Genomic DNA, 12546 nt, shown 5'->3' on the forward strand with positions numbered 1-12546 from the left:
TCCCTGCTAAAAACAAACATTTGGGCATTGCTCAACTCCATTTTCAACAATGAGCCAGAGGTGGAAATCCACATTCCCATAACAGGAGCCAGTCTATTCAAAGGATGATTTCTAGAGTTGTAAATAATTCATTAATTGATATTTATTCGTAAAGTCACACAACGTCCCGTTAATCGCAAGTGTAATAATATTTTTATTATTCTTATTTTATACTTCTAGAGCGCATTGTATGCTTATAATGAGTTATTTTTTTGCCTGCAGCCAAATTCAACCCCTTAAGGATGAGAGCCTCTTAACATGGGCCGCATCGTCAGGCGAATTCTGGCCTAACAACCTTTTTTAAGCCAGCCATCACATAGCATAATGCATAAACCTGTAGAATAGCGAATGCTGCTGAAGAATGTAAAAGCTGCTTTTAATATTGTAGCCATCGACTGCATATGCTCTACATACACTCTGTCCGCAGAGGCTTCGATGGCTGTTGCTTACACAGACCAACCGGGTGTTTAGCCGAAAGATGGGCCCTGTGCCAAGCCAGTTACCGGGTCAGTGCTCGCCTGCGCTCGGGGCCCTGGCAACCGACTGCTTTCCAGCAGCTTGGGGCTGTTAGGGGGGGTGTTGGCTGTTGCTTGTTGCTCGTAGATCTTTGGGAAATTATTATTTTGAATGAACAGGGGGCAGAGCAGTGACCCCTGCAGAAATCCGGTGCAGAGTTACAGGTCCTAAGCATCTCCAGGCTGATGTGAATCCTAATTATCTGCAGGAAATATTTCTTGGAAAATTACACGTGTGTAATTTCAATCAGTTTCCTCTGTTTAACCAGGTGAGAGTCCATTAATATGCAGTATTTATTTTGTGAAAGATACTTTGTCGTTGCACAATGAACGTGCTATTACTATTCTATGCTCCTCGTTTGCGGATAATGTAGCTATTTGGTTTTGCGTAATATCCTACTCTTGTGAATGATGTCACACCATTGTTAATGCCCACTTCACAACAGCTGCACAATGAAATGTTCAAGCCTGCGTAAAGTGGCTTGGTGTCAACTGCACTGACAGCTGAGCTGTGTATTGAATTACTGAACGGCATTATTGTGAACATAATCAACAAGGTGGTGTAGTCGTAAGAGGACTGACAATCGGAAGGTAAGGGAGTTCAATTTGCGATCAGGGCTCAAATGAACCCAATATTTATCTGCTATCGATAACAATTCAAGAGTTGGCACCTTATACTGTAGATATAAAAAAATGGATCCCGTTGCAAGCACACCATGGCCTACTCTTGCAAAATGATGTGAAGGAATGTTTAACGTCCACTGTATAGCAAACGGAGTGTATTTTTTATGGTTACTACACCCGCAGAAATGGCGGCTACTGGATTCGAACCGTGAACCTCTGCAACAAGTGACGAACGAGCTGCTGCCAGGCCACGACAACGCCCCGTGCGTTAAAACTATGAAAAACGTTTTTTATTTTATTTTACCAGGCAAGGTCCACTGAGCTGTATAGCTCTTTTCAGAAGCGACCTGGCCACAAAACGATAGCTCAACGAAGTGGCTTACCATGTGGAATATTATAGCAGCCAAAAACTTAAAAAAAACTATTCATTAAAAAATATATGTATTTTGTCACGTGGCAAAAAAATCCCCACATATGCGGATAGAACCCTTAAAATCGACAAATAGGTCAGAAACCTATTTGCTGTACTGCTTCCTACGAGTGCCTCACTGTTGCAAAGATGTTCAGTGACTCAAATTTCCTCTCCCTTCCCCTGTAGTGCTGGGAGACGCGACGTGGCACGGCAGGGGCTGTGAGACAGAAACAGAAACCCATCAACAATTCCGCTCCTGGAGCAATAGGGATTTCCTGAACGCATACGTCTGCCTCTCTTCCCTTTGTGGCATATGTAGCAGCAACCGGAATTCTGTCCTGTGTTACTGAATCACAAGTGTTTGGCATATGACCTCATGCTGTCTCACCTCGGATCAATATGACCGAGATTTTCCCGTCAGACATTTACTGACGTGGATGTGTTCGTTGAATGTACGCACGGTATTTCCATGCACATTGACAACGTGCCTGTCATTGCACACAAAAGGCAATTCAATTCTTGCATCTGAAACTATTGTATTCGAAGAAAAAAATGAGGATAAAATGTGACTTTATATTTCAGTCGGTCTCAAAAATGCCCTGTTTATGAGGGTCCTGTTTGCAAATCCTTCTACGATTATTTTTGCGTGAGGTAGGACTTTGGAGGACTGTGCAAAAATGTTGACACTTCAAGTCATACAGAGACATCAGAAAACCACCTGTTGTACTGACTTGCAGTGGCTACCTGAAATTCCCAGCTTGGGAGACATGGTGCGTTTGTATGAGCTACCAACCCTGCCTTCAGAGTGGTCGATTGTGGGCTACATTATAAATATGACGACATTTAAGGTGTGAAATGTATTTAACACAAATATTTACTGCCATCAATTTTCACAAAACACTTGTCTTACAACTGAAAAATAGATATAGTGAAATCTATGACATTAGTGACAGCGAATAGCTGTCACTAATGAAAATAAAGTAGTTTTTATGGACAAGGGTGCTAAAATATGTTTCGTCTCTGTATGTACAAAGGACAACTGAGTTAAGTCCTTTAGGTCCTCTAACAAAAAGTCCCAATGACCGCGTGAAGGTAATGATTATTTTTGTATATATAAAAAAAAATCACACGTCATAGCAGCACCTGAAGTTACACGGATGATGATCAAGCAAAATATGCCTCCGTGTTTCCATGTCTTTCAGCAGCACATAAAGGGCACTGCCAATCACTGCAAGACTTATTTTCCATTTGCCAAGAAAAAAAAGTCCACACATGGCTGTGATTTAGCAATCTTCATCCCTAGCCTCGAGCAGCCTGCTGGGTTATGCTGCACCATTAGATAACTGTGCCCACCAGAGGCTGAGTTAATTGGATGTATTGACATGTGATTATAATCATAAGGAATATGGCCTGTGCCTGTCTCGAATAGCTTTTTGGTGTGACAACAGCCATTGGGTTCCAGTGGAGTTGTCCGGGCTGTGTAACATTTTGACGAGCCCTGTTCAATACTATTTTCCCACTTGCCTGCGATCTGTCGAACGCCACTTCAGCTGAACTTTGTTTTTACTGTTAATTATCAACTTGCTTTGACTTTTTTTTTTTAAAGCGTATTTGCTGGTGGAGATCCGCTGCTGGGATGCGCACAGCGTCGCGAAAATAGCCGAATAGGTCTGATACCTCCGATCCAACAAGATGTTCGAGCGAAGGGTCAAGCTGGAGGAATCAGTTCACTGTGGGCCTCGTCTCCACTGACCTCCACACCCTACACTCCCCTCCTGAGGGCCACATTACACCCTGGGGGCTGCATCAATCATCGCTGTCCTTAAACCATAGCAACGCTCAGCAGAGTCAGGTCACACCACAGCTGCTTTTGCCACGATCACAAGCATATCCACTTGCAGCTTAAAACCTGCTGCAATGAATTCCATGCACATGCGTTTACGCTCACTCGGGAGGCAGCGGGTGCATCTGTCGAAATCACGTTGTACAATAATAGTCCCTTATTTACCCAGAAAAGGTCTCAAGTGAGTCTTAGGACGCTTCTGAGGAGGGTCCCGCATTACAATGTTTGGCCATTTCCTCACTGAATATTTTGCATGTGGTTTCTGGGAAAAAAGCCCATAAGTAAAGTCTTAGTCTGTAGTCATCCCTCCAGGGCTGATGAATTGTTAAAACATTATGGGAATTCAAGAGTGGCTGACATATCGGCTGAGTGATCACAAGCATAGGAATGTGGAGTTTCCACCACTGGCTCATTTCTGGTATAGGGTATAAGCACTGATGTTTTCTTATTTGCAGAATGGCACCCATGTTTGATAAAAAAATTATAGTAATTTAAATATATTATTAAACATAATATCATATTCCAGACTTGAAATCGTATTTATATATTAGATAAACATTCCCATGATTTGGTAATTGGAGCGAAAAAAAAACTTCTTTGCTGCAAGAACACAGCGTAGTAGTGATGTCCAAACACACTGGTAGGAAAACACGCATCTATAAATAACTGTGCGATGCAAAAAAGATGTGAAACTCGAATCGGGAATTTATGTAGGATGTGACACCAAAACCACGAACGCGTGTTTTTCCTTTTTTGGGACTCGTCTGATGGGAGGCCGGCACATGTTTAAGCCATGCTGTAACGGATTCTGTTTTCTTTGGGCAGACATCACAAGGCTAGCGAGGAGCTACCACTTGCAATTATCTCAGTCCAATACGAGGCAGCGCAAGCGTTCAAAAGCCAAACGCGTCAGTTTATCCATGCTCAACTGTGCGCACAGCAGCGTTCATCTCGATTGGTAGCCCGAAGGCAACGATGGCAATAACACATTCCTATGGCAGGGCCCAGTGGCTACCCATATAACCGTTGTTGCTTTCATACTCATTTTATGAACCACTAAACGATAATTGGCACTTTACTGAGAGAGTTCATTCTGGAGTACGTTTAAAGTGTCTCAAATGCATCACTACTACTTACAATCTGGTGTACTTTAATGTCGATTATAGGTGTCACTGCTACTATTGATTATAATGAACGTTATCTTCAATTCAGATGCATTCTTGATGTTGAATTTGGTCTTATCAGGGATACTAAGCTGATTGATTTTTTTTTTTACATTCATGGGGGACTGGGCATTGTGAAGAAAATCCATGAATATGAGGTGATAGGGAACCAAAATTCCACATCCATATATCAGAAGCCGACTTGCTGCAATGCCATCTATGGCCACCTTGCAGTTCACATACGTCACTGGATCGCAGGTAGAAAACACACCACACCCAAACAAAGCAAGCGTATTACAATGTAGCCATGACATTCTGAAATCCCTTTGCAATTAACCCAACACGTAACATTTTTACTAAATGTTCAAGGAGCAAACATTTTCAAGTTGGGGGGGGACAAATAGTTCTTGAAGGTCGATGTTAAGTGACCAAGAGGCCTGTAATAACCATGGAGGAGGCAGAGCCTATGGCTTGCTTCCCCTGTCCACAGTATGGGACGCGTGCGGGGGCAGGCAATTACTTTGAATGCCCTTCTTGTTCCAACACCCATGTTGAATTAATGTAAGTTTGTTGATTCTATTAATTCCATTGTAATGGGCAAATACTTTCACAAGCTGTGTTTATCCACTGAACCGCATGGAGAGCAACTCGGACAGAATGTGTCCAATGTGTTACACACTGCTCTGGAGTATATATAAACACATGCACACACCCTAAAATCTAACATTTGGCATGAATATACATCCATTAAAACCCCATCTCGTAGTTTTGCATTACACCATTGTACAACTAGCCATACGATAACAATTTGTGCCAATCCCGTAAAGTGTCTGCAAGCAGTTAACACAATTCCACAAATATAAACTGAACAGCGTGATACAGTACATGAACAGCTGCGGGGTAGGCTACATCTGCCAACATAAAATTGAGCCAAATCGAGCTGTGTACTATGCCTATGAATTCAAACGCAATGAGAAGTAATTGTGGAGCGACAACGGTATCTTAGCACCTACGCCACCCCCAATCGTGGTTATAACCTCGTGCTCATGCAGACCTTGATGGCAGTTCTTATGTACCCTTAGCAAAAACAGCTGTCACCGTGACATTCAAACGGTCATAAAGCTGCCAGGAATGCTAATTTATTCATAATAGAGTGGGTTTTTTTGTTAGATCGCGTAAATTTTAATGTGTCGTTCAACGCCACTACCCGATAAAGCCAATTTGATAGGTTTGTCACGTAAACAAAACGTGCCAATTCGTGACTAGTTCAGCACACAGGTGTGTTGGAGCGTACACCCACAACATTTAAAATTCGAGTACGACGTTTCGCCGTTAATTACAACCAGCCTCATCAGGCGACAGACAGAGTTGGAATGAAATGACGCGAAATGAAATAACTGCTTTCATTTACGCTTCAAGTATGTGCGCGTGGAAAAAAATGAAGGATCCTTAAAAAAAACGTAGCGGATGCACATGCCTGTTTGGGAATGCGTCTGCCGTGCAAATTAGTTTGCAATGTTTGGACGAATTTTCTATTCAGAAAAAAAAGCACACATATGAGATAACAATAAAAAAAAATCCCCAGTTAAGTCAACGACCTACTCCCTGTACTCCAATCTAATGGTCACCTCACATGTGCAGTTGGGAGTCGCATACACTATGATCTCTATAATCCACCACTCTTCCTCAAAAGCACATAATTACTGTCACGCCTCAGGGTATTTGGTATTTTCCACAAAGTCCTAAATATGGCTCAGTGTTCCAAGAAACTGACCGCCAGTACATTGGTAAAACCCTGAAGTCTATTAAATATATCAGCGAATGCATCCCATATATGTGTAGTTATTTAAAAAAAATGGTATACAGTACAACCAAGAATAAGTATGATTATATTTAGTTCTACTACCAAGGGTTGCCTAAAGTGATTGTCATGACGAGCAAGAGATTTGCAGTTGTTGAAGTAGACATGGCTCTATAGCGACATCTACAGACCCATTTACCATCCAATCAGCAGAAGGGAGATGTTGCCCTGGAAATGTGCTGTTCCCATCGATGGCTTGGTACAAGCCTACCCACTAATGTGAGCCCTATCCCCATGCTGTAGGACATCACTGTACATATTAATATCAATGTCAAAGTCTCAGTATTTCCATTTTGAGGAATGAAAGCAAACTCAGAGTCACTGGCCACTATGATCAAATTGAAGAGACAGTACTTATGGACGGCACTATAACTCAATGAGGAAAGCTGGTTCTCTGCGGACAGCTCTATCCATTTTAGGAAAGATTTTGGCTTCATGAGGCATGATGATTCTCGCTTGTTTCCAGACACCTGCAGAAGGAGACGGGCGTTTGACTGGGGCCTACTGGTGAGACAAAGCATCCGGAGCATAAGCTAATCTCGCCAACAGATTACGTAACCCAGCCCATGTAGTGTGGATGTGCAAAAAAGCCTCTTATTGTATGGCAAACACGAACCGCGAAAAAAATGCATGAAAAGTAATTTGTTAAAATGCTTTACAAGTTGATCTTTTGTGCAAGGAGACTCAATCTTAAATACTCGATGGCAGTCGAACATATTATGTAACCGATCAAGGAGCTAAGCTGTGGATGCCTCCGCTATATGTCCTTCATGATAAAAAGGACAGCAGGAAGCTTAGTAAAAGTTATTCTTTGCCACACTCCTAAAATAATATATGGCCTCCTACATTTTCCATTAATCTCGATTTTCCCTCAATGTGCGGGTATACGATCCAGTGTTCGTGATATGGAAGAGCCAAGTAATCTGGTTCGTGCAAACTAGGGCCCATCTGAGAGTTGTGCTGTACTGTAACTGCTTAAGCAGAGTGCCCACGTGTTCTGTCTCAGCTGGCTACAGGGTTGAATGAACAAATGAGACATAGCCTCAGCAATGTTCAGCAGAATGGTAGAGGTGATAGGTTAATGCATAATCTGCATCACCTGAGGCACTGCATCCCAATTTCTCATTGGTAATGCCAGCGTGTCAAGTGAGCTCTGAGCAGATACATAAACCACACCACCATAATTGAAACAGAAGACAATGTCACTTTATCTGAGAAGGCACACAGGGTGGATACATGATTGAATAGGGTGTGCCAATAGGTCAAGTAATTGGAGTCAAGTCTGTCAACTCACAGAACAAAACCAAGACTGGTTGAGGCATCCATATGCGCCAAGCAAACCCCTTGATGCGTGCCCTTCGAGGACATTTGTGCCCAGCATGCAGATGGCAAGGCAAGGGTGTGGACTTTCCATACTGACGCATATGTCAAGCCATTGAAATCATCACACGTTTACGGAACAACAAAAAACGTGTGTCTTTAGATTTAGGGAACTCATAATGTATTTGTGAGAAGCGAAATATGTTGTAAAAATGTGGTTTTGCCATCACAAGCGATATCTGGTAAATTTGGCAAGAGTAGGAAATAGTAAACTGAATTCTGTAATTAGCACCTGCGTTTTAGGAGTCTGTTATGTTCTTTATTTGCCCATTCTGCCAAGAACTACATTAAAACACGCTGAGTTGAACCGTGACTAACAGCAATGTGGTAGATTAATATTAAAATAGTCTTGTATTTGGTAATAAGCATTCCTTCCTGTGACGTTCATGGCTTTTCAGTTGGTATAAAAATTACAATTCATGGTTAAGGTGGCTGGGTGGTTCATGAGGTTCATAATACCCATCTCAGAGCAAAGAGCTGACTTTTTACTAACATCGTGGGGTTAAGTCCAAGTTTAAAAAGTAGTTGATGGTCTTACCACAAATAAAATTAACTATGCTGCAACGTTTTCTTCACAAAAACATGTTTACTCTGGAGACTAAAACATTTAGAGTATAATGAACTGACAGCACCATAAAGAGCATTTTGAAGTGTCACTAGGAGTAGTCCTGGGGCCTCATTCCAAGCCCTTCCTATAATACGCCTCAATGCTCTGCAAGATTTCACGAGTTTCAGATGAACATTTCTGTAGCCTATGGTTGAATTTCAATTTTATTTTTTTACCACACACTTGCATTTTTAATACAAGCTGTACTTTGCACGGTGTATCATTTCACATGTGCACACAGTAATACATGGAAGTGGTATATAACCAGGCCTTGATTAAAGCCTACTCACAAGAATTTGTGTCATGCACACGACACTGTTATATAACGTTTAACTGGCGTCAGACTTCTTCTATTTACCCGTATTTATAAATAAACTTACGTGTAACACTACATTTAAATATAGTGCTTACAAATTCACTGATGAATTAAATATTCATACAATATTGACCAGCACTGCACTTAATATTATGTATAATATGCAAGGACAAAATTATTGATGGAATGGCTGCTGAGAAAGTGAACTATCATTATATAACAGCCAAAAGAGATGTGAAGAGGCATGCTTCCTTTACTTTTCATTATGGTATACAGTATATATATTATACCACATTATATACTGCAGTTTCCCTCAAGAAAATAAATAGAGTTGAACATCATGCACACATATAACAATAGGATTTACTCTTTCTGGCAATAAAACAGGTATCAAGATGTGAAGACAGCAAACAGAATCCTTATTCAAGGTATCCTGTCTGCATTAACCACACGTACTTGTGGTGAACATGCAAACAAAAAGCATCCTCTGATAATATATGGAATTGTCTTTGAAAACTGATTGTGTTCGACCAGAGGACGCCACAGGCGAACAGCACAAAGACAATGCCACTATCAGGGTGTTTATAGCTCGGGAGAACAGCTACGATATGGGACCTTTCTTGCCAGTATTAAAATATAACAATAGGTTTTACCCTTTCTGACAATATTATCAGAGCGTGTTTTTTGTTTGCATGTTCACCACAAGTACGTGTGGTTAATGCAGACAGGATTCCTTGAATAAGGATTCTGTTTGGTGTTTTAACATCTTGACACCTGTTTTATTGCCGGAAAGGGTAAAATCTATTGTTATACTGTATTTTAATACTGGAAAGAAAGGTCCCATTGCATACACACACTATGCAAAAATGTCCATATTAGTTACCAGCAGTGGACTTAACTTGCTTTCTATCAGCTTTAATGTCACAATCCAAGACAGCTTAGTGACTTGTTTCACTGATCAAGGCGATTGTATATTTTAAGTTTTAAGCACAATACTGTACCTAAAAAGTGCATAACTGTGACTTCTGGGGTGTAGTTCTAGTATATTTATATATATTTGTATCAGACGTGACTATATTTCTGTCAAATATCAGATTTATAGCAATTATGGAACGTAATTAGAATTTAAATGAGTCAATCTGTCATTATTATCTTATCAACATACTTGAAAGATCACAGTTCATTCCCCATCCAAAACTCCAACTGCTATTCCTACACTCTGTAAGGCCTCATCATAACCTCACTTAATCCCCCTCCCCCCACCCCCCCCAAAGACATTTTTTTCCACAGTAACCTCAATGTCCAATCCATATCAGCCTGAAACCATTTGAAACACATTACATTAATGCATCCAAAAACTTATCACGGCTAGATTCCGATCGCGAATTTTAGCACAGCTCATCGCCCATTGAGTTCAGCATTTTGGGCATTGCCAACATAATGAGTAAAGCACACGTCACTTCAGCTAAGCCACTCAGAATGAACGGACAACCTGTGGTTATTGAAGCGACGTGAGAGGTAAAACGGTCAGAGATCGGAAACAATTTAATAAATATGTATTACAGAATGCATGTTTTTTTTTGGCATTGATGCAAACTGACGGGCAAAGCAAGAGCAACAAAATGTACATTTCAAACCTTAGCAGCATGCGGTGGAAGAAAGCGTGCCTTTTCGTGTAGCGATTTATGGTAGATTAATAAGAGAGGTTTCTCGAGTGAATGGAGGAGGTGGGAAGAGAGATGAAAAACCTGAGATTCAATATCCTGCGCAGATGACAACCCCTACAAGCAGCACTTGCGTGAGAGGCACTTACCCGCAGGTATCTAGACGGTGGTAAAATAAGCCGCTGACCTGTCTACATCTACTCGAGTACTATAAAATATAACGCCGTACAGCCCACTCGCTCGGGACAGATATGCATACGGATGTGTGAAAAAAATTCGAGATGTGTTAACATCTATAGAGAGTCACGGTTACGCATTGCACTAACAGGTCAGTGGACAAAATAACACTGAAACGGTTTTAAACCACGGGACAATGCTTTCATGTCTTTTAGAAGGAAGCGAATGTAGGGAGATTGAGACTACATTCCTGTGTGTGAACGGGTTTCGATTTGTGAACAGCTGTGGAAGGGCAGGTATACCGTGAACAAACACTGCAGACCCTTAACATTTGCGGGTTGTGCGTTTCTAGAGAACGGGGCGAATATTACATCCGCGAATATTACTACTTAAAGCTTATGAGAAAAATACGGTTTAATAGGGGGCATAAAAACATGAATAACGTGTAAACAAAAACATGCGCACGTCTGTATTCATGAATACATGCTTTTTAATAGTATGTTCGTGTTATGCAACTGCACCACGTGGCCTTTAAGAATGATGAACATACACACTTGAAAGTTCAAATATCAATGAGTTAAGAAATAAATATATACGGCATTATTTAATGTTACTGTTAACGATGTCACTTCCTTTTTCGCTCAGTGCCCACGGTTAACGGTTACGCAGGCCGTGATTCCCAAAAAAACATATTTATAAAGAGAGTGGGGCAGACAAAGGCGAACGTCTGCGCCTTCACGATCACCGCCGCTCCCATGCCTCACGACTCCTTATCGGCAGTCGCGTGGCATGGCCGCGAATATTTAAAAAACACTCACATTAATTTGCCACGAATAGGGAAAACAGCGGTTACATACTGTAGCCCTCGGAATATTTATGGTTTACTGCACTGCACTGTTGATACGTGGGCACCAGTATATCGTCTTGCCCAGTATGACCATATCAGAATCAGAATCTTTGTTTATACTGGAGGAATCTGATGAGCTTTAAAGCTCTTTTTCTAAGATGTCCAGTAGGGGCTGGTCAGAAAGTTGAAACAACAAACAATACAACTTCCATGACAAGAAAGTACAGTTATAAAACTCAAAGATTTGTTTTTTATCAATAACGATGGTTAATTCGCATTTCAAGCAACATTTAAAATAATTCAACATAGCTTGGGGGCCGTCCATAAATGACGTCACGCACCTAGGGTTCCATTTCATAGTTTCATAGTTCCATGTATTTGGTATAGCCCTGTGAGCCATTCGGCTCTTGAATCGGGTGCAACCGCAACAAACAAAAAAACAAAAACATGAACAATAAACATCTTAAAGTGACTATGTGACTGTGCAAACAGAAAATCCAGGAAAAAAACATCAAAATATTCCTGAAATAGCACCGTACACAAGGGTGGGGTGGGGGGGGTCAGATATTTGTGACGAACTTTAAATAAATATAGACAACACGTTCTACTAAATTATATTGACTTTTTAACAACATCAGAGTGCAGCGCCACATTAAATACGCACTACATTGACAATAGTTTAAAGCGATTTGAAGCATGCTTTATTTTCAAAATGGAAATATGGTTTGGGGGGGGGGGGGTGAGAGCTTTGTGACGTCATATTTGAGGGGGGGGGTCTGACATTTTGTGACGCCGTGTGACGAGGGGGGGGGGCAAAAATCGTCCAAAATCGCGTGACGTCATTTATGGACGGCCCCTTGACACTTATGTCTAAGTAGTACAAATTTTGGCGCAATCCTAATCTTTGTTAAATATGTGTGTGCAGTCCTTGAAGTGTCAGTGCTCTTCCAAGCTTGTATTAGTCGGACAATGTAAAGAGTGAGCAAGCAGCGATCTTTAGCTAAAGCATCCATTGACGTGACATCACCGCTCAGCCCCATGTTCATGTTTAAACTACCACCAGATGGATTAAGGCCGTCACAGCCAAATGTCATGGAA

This window comes from Petromyzon marinus, chromosome 2, assembly GCF_048934315.1.
Source record: "Petromyzon marinus isolate PM22_M1 ecotype Great Lakes invasive population chromosome 2, UKy_Petmar_22M1.pri1.0, whole genome shotgun sequence".
In the NCBI taxonomy this organism is placed as follows: domain Eukaryota; kingdom Metazoa; phylum Chordata; class Hyperoartia; order Petromyzontiformes; family Petromyzontidae; genus Petromyzon; species Petromyzon marinus.